Source organism: Lactuca virosa, chromosome 1 (assembly GCF_052849685.1).
Source record: "Lactuca virosa cultivar CGN04683 chromosome 1, Lactuca_virosa_CGN04683_v6, whole genome shotgun sequence".
Lineage (NCBI taxonomy): Eukaryota > Viridiplantae > Streptophyta > Magnoliopsida > Asterales > Asteraceae > Lactuca > Lactuca virosa.
The window spans coordinates 138310959-138328079 of record NC_136426.1 but is presented as its reverse complement, the minus strand read 5'-3'; the positions used below and the strand labels follow the sequence as shown (position 1 = coordinate 138328079).

The window sequence follows — 17121 nt, the reverse complement described above, 5'->3', positions numbered from 1 at the left end:
CTTTAAAAAATGAAAGAAAATGAAAACTAAATTCATTAAGGGTATAATAGTCTTTTTAGTTTGGACATGGACCAAAACTGCATGTAAACTAGCTCAAAAGGACCACTAATCCAAAAAAGTCGAGGTTTGGACTAAAACCCCAAAAAAATGCATACCACAGGGACCATTTTTGCAACTTTGTCTTAACTAAAAAAAACGTACGTATACGTTTCCGTGATTCAAAAAATTAAAAAATTCTTGAATTTCTCATGTATAGTCGCATTTTCTCACATTGAATACCTTAAACCCTAAAATGATAGCGAACTACTGTCACTTTCCTCATCGTCTATCTCTCCCACACCATAATCGCATTAGACCGCCATATGCACCATCTCTCTTCCTTCGCACCATCTTTCCGGTAAAGAACCCCTACCAGAATCAACATGTGCCTCTCTCTCTCTCTCTCTCTCTCTCTCTCAAACCCAACTCTGCCACCACTCATCCTCACAGTCGTCGTAATCGTCGTTGCCCCCACATCCGCCACTAACCAGTGGCTAAGGTCGATGACCACCCTGATCGAACTCTACCATCGGTGGTCTGTCTCCTTCAACCGACCACCATCTCCACCATCTCTCTTCCTTCGCACCACTTTTCCGGCAAAGAATCCCTACCAGAATCCATATCTACCTCTCTTTCTAACCTAACTCCGCCACCACTCCACCACCATTATTATCATCACACCACCGTCTACACCGCGCACTCTTTCTTCAAATTTTTGGTGGTATCGATGGTTTAAGGAGGCCGAAATGGGTAGCATTTTTTAATTCTGGAGGATGGTGGTTGGTGGTGATTACGGCGGACTGTGATGGTGGCGGTATAAGGTGCGTGATAAACAATCCTCTTTTGTGTGTGTGATAAACAATCCATATAGTGATTTTAAACATTTCACATTAATAACTTTGTTGCTTTTTTGTGTATCATGTAGCAGGTTCTTCCAAGACACCAAAAGTAGATTGTCATTTACCAAATGTGACATGTAGGTCTCTTATATGTAAAGGTTTTTTAATTAAGTTTGGCTGACTTCAGAAGCTGGAAGTAGTATGAATTGGTTCAATTGACCAATAGTTTTCTCTTTTGCAGAAGCAGTTTTATTATGAAGATGAGTAAAGATTCATGCCAAATTTGGATATTAACCCTTTTTTTTGGTTCCATATATCGTGTTGAATCTATAACAAAATTGTATATTTAGGACATTCACCATATATTCAACATACAACCCATCTCCATTTTTGGGTTTTGACCATTTTGTTGTTTGCTATTTGAATCCCATGTAGTTGTGGTCTGCATCACAGTAGGTGTGGCTTGATTTTGTGATTTCATTCTACATCTAGGCTTGATTTCAGGTATGAAATACCATTCTTCTAGCACAACAAGCATCACACCTTCTATCTATTATCTAAGAAAACCCCAAACCTTTTATATGTGTGTGTGTGTGTTAAAGGTCCTGAATTGGATAGTAGGAGAGCATTCAGTTTTTGAGAGGTTCGTATTAATTGGCTACATTTATGTTTCTTTTTCAATTCCATATATTCTAATATTCTATACAAAATTCTTATTATTTTTGATTTGTTGACTATATATTTTTGTTGGATTGACTTATTGTTGAAAATCACTTATCCAACTGTCTTTTAATTTGTTTGAATTTGTTTTTTATGAAATTCTTGAAGTCCAGTAAATTTAGTTTGCACCTTGATCCCGATTTAAAAATGCTTATAAACTTTTCAAATGATTCCTTCTTCACATTTACACTAAACGTTCTTGGTTCCTATTCAGGTAAAATAACTTTTTTGTTCCCTTATTATTATATTGGTATTTCGATACAGATATGTAAGGATGGATCCATGGAAAAACTATATTCAATTTAAATGAGGTGGTCAAGGATGGATTAACGAAAGCCAAAGCAAATATTCAACCATTTACAAACTGTATAGAAATAAGTATTGTGCATGGCAGAATGACATCGGAAGCATGTGTCATGATGGTGTTGCTTCAGAAGCGTGTGCCAACTGTAGAGGCTGGTGAAGATGAGATGTTAGAAATGGAAATTGTCATAATTTAATGGGATTCTTTTTATGTTACAACCTTCATTTCAAGGTTAAATACAAGAAATAGCCATGTAGTTTTTTTTATATGTTTATTATAAAATTATACTTTCATTTCAAGGTTAAATACAAGAAATAGCAAGGTTTATTATAATTCTTGCAATGGTGAATTGGTAATACTCTTTCTGAAGAAAAATTAAAATAACATAACTAAATTAAGATATGGGCATGTGAATTATTGAATTGGAACTCAATCGAAAAGTACGTGAGGAATTGGACGGATTAAATGTAAAAAGTAACAATTTTTTTTCATGTGGTGTTTGTTGTCGACAATGAGCTTATATTTTAACATGAGGGTGGGAAAGGTACTATAAATGGAAACACACTACCATTAATAGGTGATGCTACTCAAGATTTTTGTCATTGCTAGAGACTTTTGAGAAAATAATCAAAACTCAAGTATTACTTCTACATTCCACTTTCATATCATTGCTTTGAGCCCCTATAGTCAAACAACACAGGGTACCAACATAGCTTATACTTTCCAATATTTTGATTGATGACACAATTGAGTAACGTATAGAAAACATTTTCATGAAAATTAAAACAATAGTTATTAGTCCCAAAATTGATACAAATATATTTAATAGAGTCTCCATGTAAATTTTGTAAGATTGGATAAAAATATATTACCATCTCTTACAAACATATTGACACACATACGCTCAAGCCCGTATAATCCAAGTACACCACCATAAATATATGCACCGAGACAACCAACAAGAAAAACGATTTATGGTTAATATATTTATGTTATTTACAACATATTCTCTCAAGTGCAAGTAATTTATAGAATTAATAATTAAAGTAACAAAAATATTGCATATTTTTAAAATTTTATGTTCCAAGGATTTGGAATACAATGAAAAAAACAACATAAATGATAATTATACTACAATAAACCAAGATTTAATCGGGTAAGCAACAATATACATTTATATAAAAAAGAACTATGTACATTTATTTTTAATCCATAACAACATTTTCTCTTGTAACTATAAAGAATCAATCCCATCTAGAAACTAATTTCTAAAAAACTATTCGCACTTGTCGCTTGGCCCGGGTAAACAACTATATATATATATATATATATATATATATATATATATATATATATATATATATATATATAGGGCTAAGTTATTTTGTTTCTTACATTTATTGTGTGCTAGAATGCACCAATAGGAATTTAGTAAATTAAATAATTATTTAATTAAATAAATATAAATATTAAATGATTTCTATAATTATATGTATATTAAATGATATCTATAATTATAATTCTCTTTTTATGGAAACTAATTAAATCTGTCATTAATCGTTTTTAATCAGAAAGGATTGTTCTCGATTTTTCTTAAATGTGCTACTGTGAAGGTCTCGATGAATGGAGAAGATCAAGAGGCTCGAGGTGTTGAATCGATTTTCAGGGCATCAGTTGTTCAAAATGATTAATCACCTTGATTCCTGTAGCCTCTTTCTGTGGATGTTGCTGCAAGCAACCAATCAGGGTTTGAAGGACCCACTTGCGAGCCAAGGAATAGGACTTCACGTAGGAGGGTTGTAGGATCTCAGTGGCAAGATTGCGACGAAGGACCATCCAAGTAGGGTTGTACGAGGCTGAGGTGATGTTGAGAGTCGCCAAGGTGATAGGGCGGAGACGCCTGAGTCTCTCTGGATGAGTAGTTGGTGGGCGAGATCTTGGCTGCCGACGAAGATGAGTTGACGAGAACTAATGGAAAGAGTGACCAGTGGTCCATATTTTAATTTAATATATAGATTTTTTTTTTTAGATTTGTGATCAAAGTGTTGGATCTTTTGTGAAAGATGAAGATGTTGTAAGACCATATTTTACTTCATCTGCGATTCTTCAAAATGCATCACCAGGTAACTCAAAATTTTTTTTTCAACTCTTTTTTCCTTCTCGCATCTTGCCTTGGTTGCGTTATCAAACTTGCGAAAATCTTGGTGAACCTGATAATGAATTGTGAACATTTTATTGTTGGTTGTATTTTTTTATGGAAATTTGAAGTGATTTTATTGATATTGTATGGCCTGATCAATAATTAAATAACGAGAAGTGTGAATCTTGGGTGACCTAATTTTGATTTCACCGACCAGGAGGTGTGCCTATGGTAGAGATTTTGTGCACTATTCTTGGCACAACACCTGTTCGACAAAATGCTTCAATGACTATGTTTGAATAAGTGTGATTAGTTTATAAATTGATCATGATTTTTGTTTTGTAATTTATGATTATGTCACTAATTTATTTCAGGGAAATTTCATGGGCCCAATTTGATTGAACCAAGAGGTCATAATACATCATTAGATTCAACTCCATGTTCCTTAATCATTACAAGCTTCTAAATCTTGTTAGTGTTAAAGATTCAAATGAAAATGATCCAAATCAAGATATTAAAAAGGTAGAGTTTATATTTTTTCAATCCTATTCAATTATGAATATGTTAAATTTCATTAATGATTATGAAATGGAGATAAAACTAATAGATTTTATTTCATAAGTGTTAATCATTTATGATTTTCGGCTCTATTCAATTTATTCATCAGTGTTAATACATGATTATAGTTATCATCATACATGATTTTAGTTATCATCATACATGAATAAATTTTTATTCATTATAAGGTTTATGTTAAAAACTAAAAAAGTTTTTTTCATAATCATTTTTTTGGGAAATACCGGTCAATTGATAACGTTAGGAGTAAAATATTGCACTTTTATATATATGATTACATCAAAAATGAAAGATATAGGGGCTGCGTTTTCCTTTCTCTGCCATCAAAAGACAAACATACATTCATTTGTGAATCAGTGAAGATGTATACACAACGTTATTATCTTTTTTTTTAATTATCCTTGAACTTGATATTACATGTGTGACCCTAAGAATAACAATGATCACATGTGCCCTTCTTTGTTTTTGTGTGTGCTGGTAGCAACAAGAAAAATCAGAGCAAACTAGATTTTTTATCTCCTTCAGTCATTTGTGATTACAACTAAACTAGATTTTTTTTTATCTTTACATTTTCCTTTATTCATTAATGATTCCAGATGTATTGGTTTTCTATATTTGTAAATGTACTTTATACGTTTATGATTACGACTGAATTGAGTTTTTATTTTTAGTTATTTTTTTATGGTGCTTTACTCATTCCATCTTTTATTGTTATATATAATCTTTCACAATTACCATAACCAAATCAAATAAAATTCTTTAAAAAAAATTAATTTAATGTATGTTTTTGTTCATTTATGAATACAAAAGAAAAAATGTTTTTTCAATCTTTATACATATAACATCTGATGAATAATAAATTATAAAAAATAACTTTTTTAACAAAAAATTAATAAAAATTATTTTTGTCATATATTAATAAAAAATAAAATAAAAATCGGTTAATCTATTTTTTTTAGTAACTGTAATTAATATTGCTAAAATTTTGGAGATTAATATTTGTTATAATTTAAATTAAATACGCAATTACTAATATACCATTGTAAAATGATTGGTCCACAAGTGTTCTCGTGTTCTCAACCTTTTTGGTGTTCTCATTTGATCATTTCCATATATATATATATATATATATATATATATATATATATATATATATATATATATATATATATATATATATATATATATATATATATATATACACACACACACACATGATGGTTCACTTGGGGTTCTAAAAAAATAGAGATCTTAAGATTCAACTTCACCCACATATTTCTCATTTACAACTCTAACATTCTAGTGTACCGGCAACAACGAAGTATGTCGAATCTTAAATGATTATATGGACGAGAGGTATAATCATATATGATTATACATGTTTATACATATATGTCTAATCATAAATGATTATACATATATCTATGTTCACATATTGAGTAATCAGATATGATTATGATGGTTGGTGGCTGAGGAGGTAGTGGTGGCAGAGGAGGTGGTGGTATAGATTTGGAGGTGGCAGTTGTGGGGCCAGTTGGTGGCAGAGTTGGAGTTAGTGGTGGTGGCGTTGGTGGGGAAAAAGGAACGAACGACGTTGAATAATCATTTATAATTATAACTCTCCTGCCACGCCAATACGTCGGAGCGCTAGGGAGACAAATGAGAAATATTTGGATGAGGTTGAATCTGAAGATGTCTTTTTTTCGTAATCTCAATGAAACCTCTATATATATATATATATATATATATATATATATATATATATATATATATATATATATATATATATATATATATATATATATATATAGGCAAAAGATCAAATAAGAACCACTAAAAGTTAAGAACCGTAAGAACCCCATTTTATAACCAGATCTACACACACTACATACACTTTCACATGCTAACCAAATAAAGAAGTATATCAAAATCTTATCAACCTTTAGAGTCAAAAAGTATAATAAGATGCTTTTAGTCTCGCAACAGCTAGCATCAACAAAAGGTGGATACATGATCGTGGATGGTGGAGATGGGTCAATACAAACATCAATAGAAATTCAAATTAATGAAATATAAATCCACATTCCTTCTCCATCTCAAAATCAGAGATATGTAAATGTAAAACAAAAAAACATTGTTCAAATTGGTAATTAGAGAATAAGGGTTAACCAAACACACCCTTCTCTTATTTGAAGAAATAAAAATTTCACTCCCTTCTCAGTAAGCTAACTAACAACAAAAAGCTAAAAAAATAGTAATTACTATATCCCACAAATGGATACAGGGAGAGAGAGAGCAAGATGAGTGTTTTACCTCTTATGAGTGGAGATGGAGTAACATGCATGTGTTGGTAAAGTCTCTAATTATCCTGCTCTTAAGAACAGGAAGAAAGCAAAAGAAGAGAGTAGCAGGAAAAAAAATTACACACAGGCACGATATCAAAACTATGGAACAGGAAGAAAACGTAACTGCTTTATTCTTAAGCTGATCGAAAAACAAAAAGACAGACTAATACACCTATTTATAGGAAACCAAAAACGTGACCTCTACTTTTCCTAGACTTGTTGACCAAGCAAAACTTCCTAATTAGACTTATATACAAACTTTCCTTATACTCTGTACTTTCCATATTCTAGAATTACACCTACATTCTCCCCTGTAATTCAGAAATTCTTATATCTTCAACTCCAAGCAATCTTCTCATACTTTCAAATTTGACTCTTCCCATTGACTTCGTCAAGATATCAGCTCTTTGTTCATTTGTGCCAACATGTCTTACAACTACATCACCTCTTTCAACACACTCACGAATAAAATGAAAATGAGTGTCAATGTGCTTACTCCTTCCATGGAACACTGGATTTTTCATCAAATCCAAAGCTGATTTGTTTTCCACTTGCAGCACAATTGGACTTACTCTTTTCTTTGTTATTATCCCCAGTAATCGACGGATCCATATTCCTTGACACGTTGCACTTGTTGTTGCCATGAACTCCGCTTCGCACGAAGATAACGCAACACACTTCTGTTTTTGTGAGTTCCAAGTGACAAGGTTCTCATTTAGGTAGAATGTCATTCCAGTAGTACTTTGTCTTTCGTTCAGATCTTTTACTAAATCACTGTCGGTGTACCCTGTTACAACATTTTCAATTCCATTCTTCTTGTACTTCAAGCCGTAATCAATAGTACCTTTGATATACCTTAGTATATGGTTTACAGCTTGTTGATGTTGCTTAGTTGGCCTCTCCATGAAACGGCTTACGATTCCTAATGAATAAGCTATATCCGGTCGAGTGTTTGTCAGGTATCTAAGGCCTCCTACAGTTCTTCGGTATGAGGTAGGATCTACAGCTTCACCTTCTTCGTCTTTAGTCAACTGTAACTTTGGTTCCATGGGATACTTACATGGATTGCAATCAAACATTCTAACTTTCTTGAGTACTTTTGTTGCATAGGCCGATTGTTTCAGTGTAATACATTCATTGTTTTGGTGTACTTCGATGCCTAGATAATAAGATAACTTCCCAAGGTCGCTCATTTCAAATTCCTTACTCATTTGTTGTTTGAAACTTTTTACTTCATCGTTGTGAGCCCCGGTGACAATGAGATAATCGACATAGACACCGACAATTAACACATTTCCATTCTTTTTTCGTGTGTAGACAGCATACTCTAGTGGACATCTGTAGCACCCGATTCCTGGTACGTATTTAATTTCAAGAAATATTGCAATTTACTCTGGGACTCGGCGAGTTGGTTGCCCAACTCGTCGAGTAGACTCGACTTATGATCGGGGGTTATGGTGACCTACTCGACGAGTCGGAAGACCGACTCGACGAGTAGGAGCTGTCTGGACAAAACCCTAATATTTAGGGTTTGCACCCTATTTAAACACTTTATCTCGTCCCAACCCAACCTCCATCACCCTCCCAACTCAGAGAAGCCCTAGATTGAAACCCTAAACCATTTTTGAGTGATTTGAACTCTTTTGTGCCTTTTTGTGTGTGTTTGAAGTTGAAGGAGAAGAAGAGAGCTTAGGAGATCAAGAGGAAGCTAGTAGATCCCAAGGTTTTGCTTCATTCTCAGTCCATTCAAGGTAAAAAGCTTGAACCTTGACCATCTATTCCCTAGATCTTGTTTTGGGGCTATTTCTCTACATTTTCTAAGCTTTTGAGAGGCTATGCTCAGATTTGCTTGTATATGTGGGTTTGTGCTTCAGATCTGGAACCATTGAGGGTTCCCATGGCATAAAGGTGCCAATTTTATGGCCATGGGAGACCCACGCATCATATAAACCCCATTTTATAACCTTTTGAGCCAAAAACCCATGCATAGACATCAAGTTCGTAGCTTTATGTATAAAAGGGACCCTAGGAGGTCAGATCTATGATTGGGATGCCTTAAGTCCCACTGAAATCGACTGTATAGTTTTGGACAAGGAGAACTCGGCGAGTCACTTGGGTGAATCGGCGAGTCGGCACGTCCCCCCCCCCCCCCAAAAAAAATGTCTTCTGGAAATGGTTTTGGTTGAATGGAAGGAACACTCAGCCTGCTAGGGGTTTGTCTTGGACCTGGAAATCATGGGACTCGACGAGTGTATGAAAATACTCGGCGAGTCCAAGGCAATCTCCCAACTTATGAAGACGGACTCGGCGAGTTCAAGAGGAACTCGACGAGTCATAGACTGAACATCTTCTTATGGATGAAGATGAACTCGGCGCGTTCAAGAACGAACTCGGCGAGTCGGTTGAAGATTGTCCGATGTGTTGTTGAAGGCGAACTCGTCGAGCTCTTGCTAGACTCGACGGGTAAGGATGGGATTATGGCATTGTGTGGTCATGAGGACTCGACGAGTTGGCGGGCCAACTCGGCGAGTCGAGTCAACCAGATGTTGACTTTGACCAAAAGTTGACTTTGACCATGGGTATGACTTTGACATTGACTAGGATTGAGTGACCCTTGTAAGGGTTACGAGTATGAGTATGAGTTGATAACTTGGAAGAGTTGTCGTATAGGGATTGACGAGTCGAGGAGAGTCGATTTCCACATCGAGATCAGTGCAGACACTACGCGACATTGAGGTGACTTACCTTCCAGTAGAAGTGGGTCTACGGCCACAATGTCGGCCCACTAGTAGGAGTTGTTTGTTAGATGATTGTCTTCGTGATATTCATCTAGGTTTGCTACTACCTGATGTGAGTATGTGCTAGCAAGATATGTTATATGTGATAGAGGTAGTAGGAGGGGATTAGTCCCCCAGTTCGGTTGTTAGGACCGAAGGGTAGGTCGGGCACCCCAAATATTCTTGACAATATGTTTATGTGATATGATACTATGTGGTAGTAGTAAGAGGTGAAACAGTCCTCGTATTTCGGTTGTTAGGACCGAAGGGTAGGTCAGCACCCCAGAATGGCTTGACATGGGTATGTCAGCACCCCAGAATGGCTTGACGTGGGTTGGTCAGCACCCCAGAACGGCTTGACATGGGTAGGTCGGCACCCCAGAATGGCCGGACCGGGTAGGTCGGGCACCCCAGAATTGCTCGATAGTATGTATGCTATGTGTTTGTATGGTATGCGGTATGATGGGGGAACTCACTAAGCTTCGTGCTTACAGTTTTCAGTTTTGTTTCAGGTACCTCTTCGACAAAGGGGAAGGAGTTGGCGCGGTAGCGGCACATCACACACATGCATGATTTCCGCACTATGGGATTTCTTGGGATTGTACTCTGATTTTTATTACTATTGATGATATGGTTTTGAGATACGTTGTTACAGTTTTATAAATTGATTTGACATTGGTAATGTTTTTGGTAAACTATTTTATGAGTTACTTAATTGAAAATGAAATTTTTGGCCTTGAAAATTGGGATGTTACAAGTTGGTATCAGAGCCTTGGTTTGAGGGATTCGGGCACACTCCCGGGTGTGTCTGAACTCAAACTAAGGACTTGGTATGAAATTTTCAAAAGTAAAATCATTTTTATGAAAAGAAGTTTGAAAAGAGAAAAAAACTTTGAAAAAGAACTAGATGTGTGATGTGCACGACCGACTGAGCTCAAGTAAGTTTTCCCCAAGATACCCATACATGTTATGATATGATTATGAGAACTGCATGCTAGATTAGAGCTAATGATCTAGGAGGATGCCTTATGTCCCTATTGTATGAGCTTGTAGAGTTGCATGCTAGTACTGATATGTTAGTGATAGGATAGCCTGTTTAGGTTATGCCTGATTGTATGAGCCTTTGGATTGTATGTTCAGATTCCTGGTTAGAGGATATAATGGTTTGAGTAGTATATGATGGTTAGATTTTCCATTGTCTGAATGTTGTTTGCTTTGTGCTTTGTGGGACTCTTAGTAATGTGAGCTAGCTATTAAGTGAATATGCTAAGTCACATGTGGCACAGGCTAGATAATCTCGGAGTGATAGATTTGACCCTATTGCACAGCTCTTGTTTGAGTCCAACCGTTCTAGGGATGGGTATTTTACTCAAAGGATTATCTGATCTCTATTGCATGTGGCTATATTCATGACGTAGCTAGTTGACATTATTGGGAATCTTTCAGCAACTGAGGGCGAGTGGATTGGATAGTACCCTAGGGTAAGCCTAGGACGAGATTGGAAAATAGTGCGACAGTAGTAGAAGGGACTTGGTGAAGTCGAAGCAATCCTTGAGGAAAGTACGGATAGATATGGAAGGTAGTATGGGCCCGCACTACTGGAAGCAGAGGATCCGTACTCGAGTCAAGGAGGGCCGAGATAGAACCAGGAAACTTGTAGGGTGTATGATACCTCCCAAGGTTTATGTATGATTCTGACAGTTATGTGTTATGTTTCAGAATGGTGATGATCACATGTCATGGAGGAGGAGGTTCAGGGTCAGGATCCGGTTCAGAATCAGGTTCGGGAGCAGGTACTGAGCCAGTTGATGAGGGACTACGTGAGTTCATTGCTTCTGAGATCACGAGAGGTATCCTTGAGTCGACCCCGGTGATTTTCGGGTCGATCAAGGAAGGGATCATTGAGTTGATGGAGGATCGCCTCAGGGCATTCAGGGGTGATATGGCATTCAGTCAGTCAGGATCACGCACACTGTCCTTCAAGGACTTCAGGAGCAGTGGTGCGTCGGATTTCCATGGGGCTAAGGACCCTATCGCAGCGAGGAGATGGATTGCAGACATTGATTCTGCACAGTTGACGAGCTTCTGCCCTGAGGGGTCGAAGGTGTGATATGTTGCAGGTTGTTTGAGAGACCGGGCCAGGGATTGGTGGAAGTCAGTTGGTGACTCGTTGGAAGCCTCGGCGATTGAGGCTATGACTTGGTCGGAATTTGTGACCAGGTTCAGGTCTGAGTTTGCGCCAGCTGTAGAGCTTTAGCAGCTAGCCAGGGAGTTTTTGGATATGAGGCAGACGACGAAGTCAGTGGCGGAGATTACCGCCAAGTTCCGGGAGAGGGAATTGTTGGTGCCCCAGTATGCGGGAGACGAGGAGATGCGGAAAACCCGCTATCATGATATGTTGAGGGCAGACATCCGGGAGCATGTCAGCTTCTCGGCATGCCCGACCCTGGATTCTATGATTGCTAGGGCGAGGGAGAGGGAGATAGACTTGGAGCACCTCAGGAAGAGGAAGGCAGAGGAGGGACAGGTTACTGGGGCTTCGGGGAAGAAGCCCAAGGGATCAGACACTAGGCCGAAGGGCCAGTCGGGTCAGGGTCGCTGCTGGAAATGCGGCAGGCCGCATGAGGGGGCTTGCAGGTTGGGATCGTCGGGCTGCTATAATGCGGCAAGACGGGACACTTTGGTAGGGATTGTACTGCCCCTGCCCTCACCTTTCAGACATCAGACCTGATTTGCTTTCATTGCAATCAGAAGGGCCATAAAAAGGCCAATTGCCCTCAGTTGACAGCAGCAGCGCCAGTAAAGGTGCCAGCTCCAGCGACCCTGCGGATCACTGATGGTCGGCAGGGCAAGACAGAGGCTCCAGTGGTGAGGAGCCGGGCCTTCCAGTTGACTACCGAGGAGGCACGCGCCGCACCCGATGTGGTGACAGGTATGATTTCTTCTCCCTAGCTTTTATTTTATGTGTTTATGATATTGATGTGCCATGTGATATGTCTTGTTTAGGATCGTTCCATGTAAACGGTATCCTAGCTCAGGTGCTGTTTGATTCGGGTGCTACCCGATCATTTGTTTCTCTTGCGCTTAGCAAGAGGTTCCCTGAGTCTTCAGGCATGTTGGATTGCCCTCTAGAGGTCGAGATTGCAGATGACCGATCAATACGAGCGTCGGCGGTTTTCAGGGATTGTGTTCTGAGGCTATTCGAGGAGCGCTACCTGGTAGACTTGGTCCCCATTCTGTTGCGTGGGAACAAGGTGATTATAGGCATGAATTGGTTGAGCCCCAACGGGGCGGTGATCGACTGCGTGCATCAGTTAGTTCGGATCAGGACCCCGAGTGGGGGAGAGTTGGTGATTCAGGGCGAGAGGCCACAGCGCGGACCAGCACTATGTTCAGCAGCGAGGGCTAGGCGCTATCTTCAGCAGGGCTGCGCTAGGTATGTCGCCTATGTTATGGATACCTGAGAGGCGGGCAAGGCATCGGTGAGCGATGTACCCATGGTGCGAGATTACACGGATGTATTCCCAGAGGAGCTGCCTGGGATACCTCCAGAGCGACAGGTGGAGTTCAGGATCGACCTAGTCCCTGGTGCGACACCGATAGCCAAGGCACCATATCGGTTGGCTCCTCCCGGGATGCAGGAGTTGTCTACGTAGCTGCAGGAGCTGTTAGACAAAGGATTTATCAGGTCGAGTAGTTCGCCTTGGGGAGCCCCGGTCCTGTTTGTCAAGAAGAAGGACGGGTCGCATCGCATGTGCATAGATTACCGGGAGCTGAACAAGGTAACGGTGAAGAACCGTTACCCACTCCTGAGGATAGATGACTTGTTCGACCAGCTTCAGGGAGCATCTTGGTTTTCCAAGATAGACTTGCGGTCAGGCTACCATCAGATGAGGTTCAGGGATGAGGATATACAGAAGACTGCTTTCCGGACTCGCTATGGTCACTACGAGTTCGTGGTGATGCCCTTCGGGCTCACCAATGCTCTTGCCGTGTTCATGGACCTCATGAACCGCGTGTGTAGACCGATGTTGGATCGGTCTGTGATAGTTTTCCTTGATGAAATATTGGTTTACTCCAAGACGCAGGAGCAGCATGAGGAGCATCTGCAAGAGGTTTTGGATACCCTGAGGAGGGAGAGCTTGTATGCCAAGTTCTCCAAGTGCGAGTTCTGGTTGCGCGATGTGCAGTTTCTTGGGCACCTTGTCAACCAGAATGGGATATTGGTTGACCCGGCCAAAGTGGAGGCCGTGATGAGATGGGAGGTTCCGAAGTCTCCATCTGAGATTCGGAGTTTCCTCAGATTGACGGGCTATTACCGGAATTTCATTCAGGACTTCTCCAAGATAGTTGTACCTTTGACTCGGCTGACGAAGAAAGTCGTTGTTTTTCGCTGGGGGCCTGAGCAGCAGGAAGCGTTTGAGACGTTGAGACAGAGACTGTGCGAGGCGCCGATTCTCGCCCTGCCCGAGGGCGTGGAGGATTTCGTGGTGTATTGTGATGCGTCCATTTCAGGTTTGGGCGTAGTTTTGATGCAGAGAGGGCATGTCATCGCCTACGCCTCGAGGCAGCTGAAGCCTCACGAGGCGAACTACCCGACGCATGATTTAAAGTTGGGGGCGGTCGTCTTCGCCCTCAAGATTTGGCGACACTACCTCTATGGGGTCCATTGTACCATCTACACGGACCACAAGAGTTTGAGGTACCTTATGGATCAGCCGAATCTGAACATGAGGTAGCGTCGGTGGTTAGACGTGGTGAAGGATTATGATTGTGAGATCCTTTATCACCCGGGGAAGGCCAATGTCGTGGCCGATGCGCTTAGCCGCAAGGCAGCGCCGATCAGGGACATATGCATGAGGATGACCATGGTGACTCCGCTTTTGGAGCAGATCCGAGAGGCCCAGCTGGAGGCCATGAAGGAGGAACATCGGAAGAGCGAGCGTATTATGGGTCAGGTTTCCTCCTTCGACTACGACAGCCGAGGGTTATTGACTCTACATCGTAGGGTATGGGTTCCCTATCATGGGGGTTGTGCGCCAGGTTCTGATGGAGGAGGCGCACAAATCCCGATTCTCAATTCATCCCGGGGCGACGAAGATGTACAGAGATCTTCGGCCTGATTACTGGTGGTACGTAGAGCGGTACTTGACCTGCAGGAAGGTCAAGGCTGAGCACCAGAGGCCACACGGCAAGATGTAACCGCTGGACATTCCCATGTGGAAATGGGAAGATATTACTATGGATTTCATCACCAAGCTCCCCAGGACTGCACGTGGAGTGGATTCGATTTGGGTCATCGTGGATCGGTTGACCAAGAGTGCCCACTTCATACCGATCCACGAGAGCATCTCGGCCGAGAAGTTGGCCGATATATACATCCGAGAGTATGAACAGACTGCTAGGGGTTTGTCTTGGACCTGGAAATCATGGGACTCGACGAGTGTATGAACAGACTCGGCGAGTCCAAGGCAATCTCCCAACTTATGAAGACGGACTCGGCGAGTTCAAGAGGAACTCGACGAGTCATAGACTGAACATCTTCTTATGGATGAAGATGAACTCGACGCGTTCAAGAACGAACTCGGCGAGTCGGTTGAAGATTGACCGATGTGTTGTTGAAGGCGAACTCGTCAAGCTCTTGCTAGACTCGACGGGTAAGGATGGGATTATGGCATTGTGTGGTCATGAGGACTTGACGAGTTGGCGGGCCAACTCGGCGAGTCGAGTCAACCAGATGTTGACTTTGACCAAAAGTTGACTTTGACCATGGGTATGACTTTGACATTGACTAGGATTGAGTGACCCTTGTAAGGGTTACGAGTATGAGTATGAGTTGATAACTTAGAAGAGTTGTCGTGTAGAGATTGATGAGTCGAGGAGAGTCGATTTCCACATCGAGATCAATGTAGACACTACACGACATTGAGGTGAGTTACCTTCCAGTAGAAGTAGGTCTACGGCCACAATGCCGGCCCACTAGTAGGAGTTGTTTGTTAGATTATTGTCTTCGTGATATTCATCTAGGTTTGCTACTACCTGATGTGAGTATGTGCTAGCAAGATATGTTATATGTGATAGAGGTAGTAGGAGGGGATTAGTCCCCCAGTTCGGTTGTTAGGACCGAAGGGTAGGTCGGGCACCCCAAATATTCTTGACAATATGTTTATGTGATATGATACTATGTGGTAGTAGTAAGAGGTGAAACAGTCCTCGTATTTCGGTTGTTAGGACCGAAGGGTAGGTCAGCACCCCAGAATGGCTTGACATGGGTATGTCAGCACCCCAGAATGGCTTGACATGGGTTGGTCAGCACCCCAGAACGGCTTGACATGGGTAGGTCGGCACCCCAGAATGGCCGGACCGGGTAGGTCAGGCACCCCAGAATTGCTCGACAGTATGTATGCTATGTGTTTGTATGGTATGCGGTATGATGGGGGAACTCACTAAGCTTCGTGCTTACAGTTTTCAGTTTTGTTTCAGGTACCTCTTCGGCAAAGGGGAAGGAGCTGGCGCGATAGCGGCACATCACACACATGCATGATTTCCGTACTATGGGATTTCTTTGGATTGTACTCTGATTTTTATTACTATTGATGATTTGGTTTTGAGACACGTTGTTACAGTTTTATAAATTGATTTGACATTGGTAATGTTTTTGGTAAACTATTTTATGAGTTACTTAATTAAAAATGAATTTTTTGGCCTTCAAAATTGGGATGTTACAACATCTTACAAAACCAATTCCTTTTACATATTTGTCTAAGCGAGAATTCCATGCTCGTGGAGCTTGGCGTAACCCGTACAAAGCTTTTGCCAACTTGTAAACTTGTTTCGGCTTGTCTTTCTTTACGAAGCCTTCTGGTTGTGTAACATAAACCTCTTCTTCTAAATTCCCATATAAAAAGGCTGATTTTACATCAAGATGATGTATAATCCACCCGTTTGTGGCTGCAAGTGCTAGAATGATACGTATGGTTTCTATCCGAGCTACAGGTGCAAATACTTCATCGAAATCTACTCCCTGCTTTGTACTTCAAAAATTTTCCGTCTGGATATCGCTTTATTCTATAAACCCATTTGAGGCCTATTGGTTTTCTTCCTTTTGGTAACTCGACTAGACTCCAGGTTTTGTTTCTTTCAATTGCACTTAGCTCAATCTTCATTGCATTCATCGAATCTTTACTTTCACTTACATTTGTAAAGTGTGAAGGTTCTTCATCATCTTGCAAAAATAACAGCTCATCACAGTCATCATATATATCAGCTAAACTTCGATATCTTAGTGGGTTTTCGCTTTTGGATGAGCTTGAACTCGAAGAATGAGGAGTGCTTTGGGTATTGGGACTGTTTTGAGGGGTGTGGATTAAGCTTTCATTCG

General features: G+C 40.3%; 1 long non-coding RNA gene across 1 annotated transcript; it reads left to right on the top strand.

Moving 5' to 3' along the window:
* The first annotated feature begins 345 nt into the window (after positions 1–345).
* LOC145106845 (uncharacterized) lies at positions 346–1130 on the top strand. The gene is made up of 3 exons (XR_013707654.1): positions 346–860; positions 968–1015; positions 1120–1130. It is a non-coding gene; the product is annotated as an uncharacterized LOC145106845 (long non-coding RNA).
* The last annotated feature ends 15991 nt before the right edge of the window (positions 1131–17121 follow it).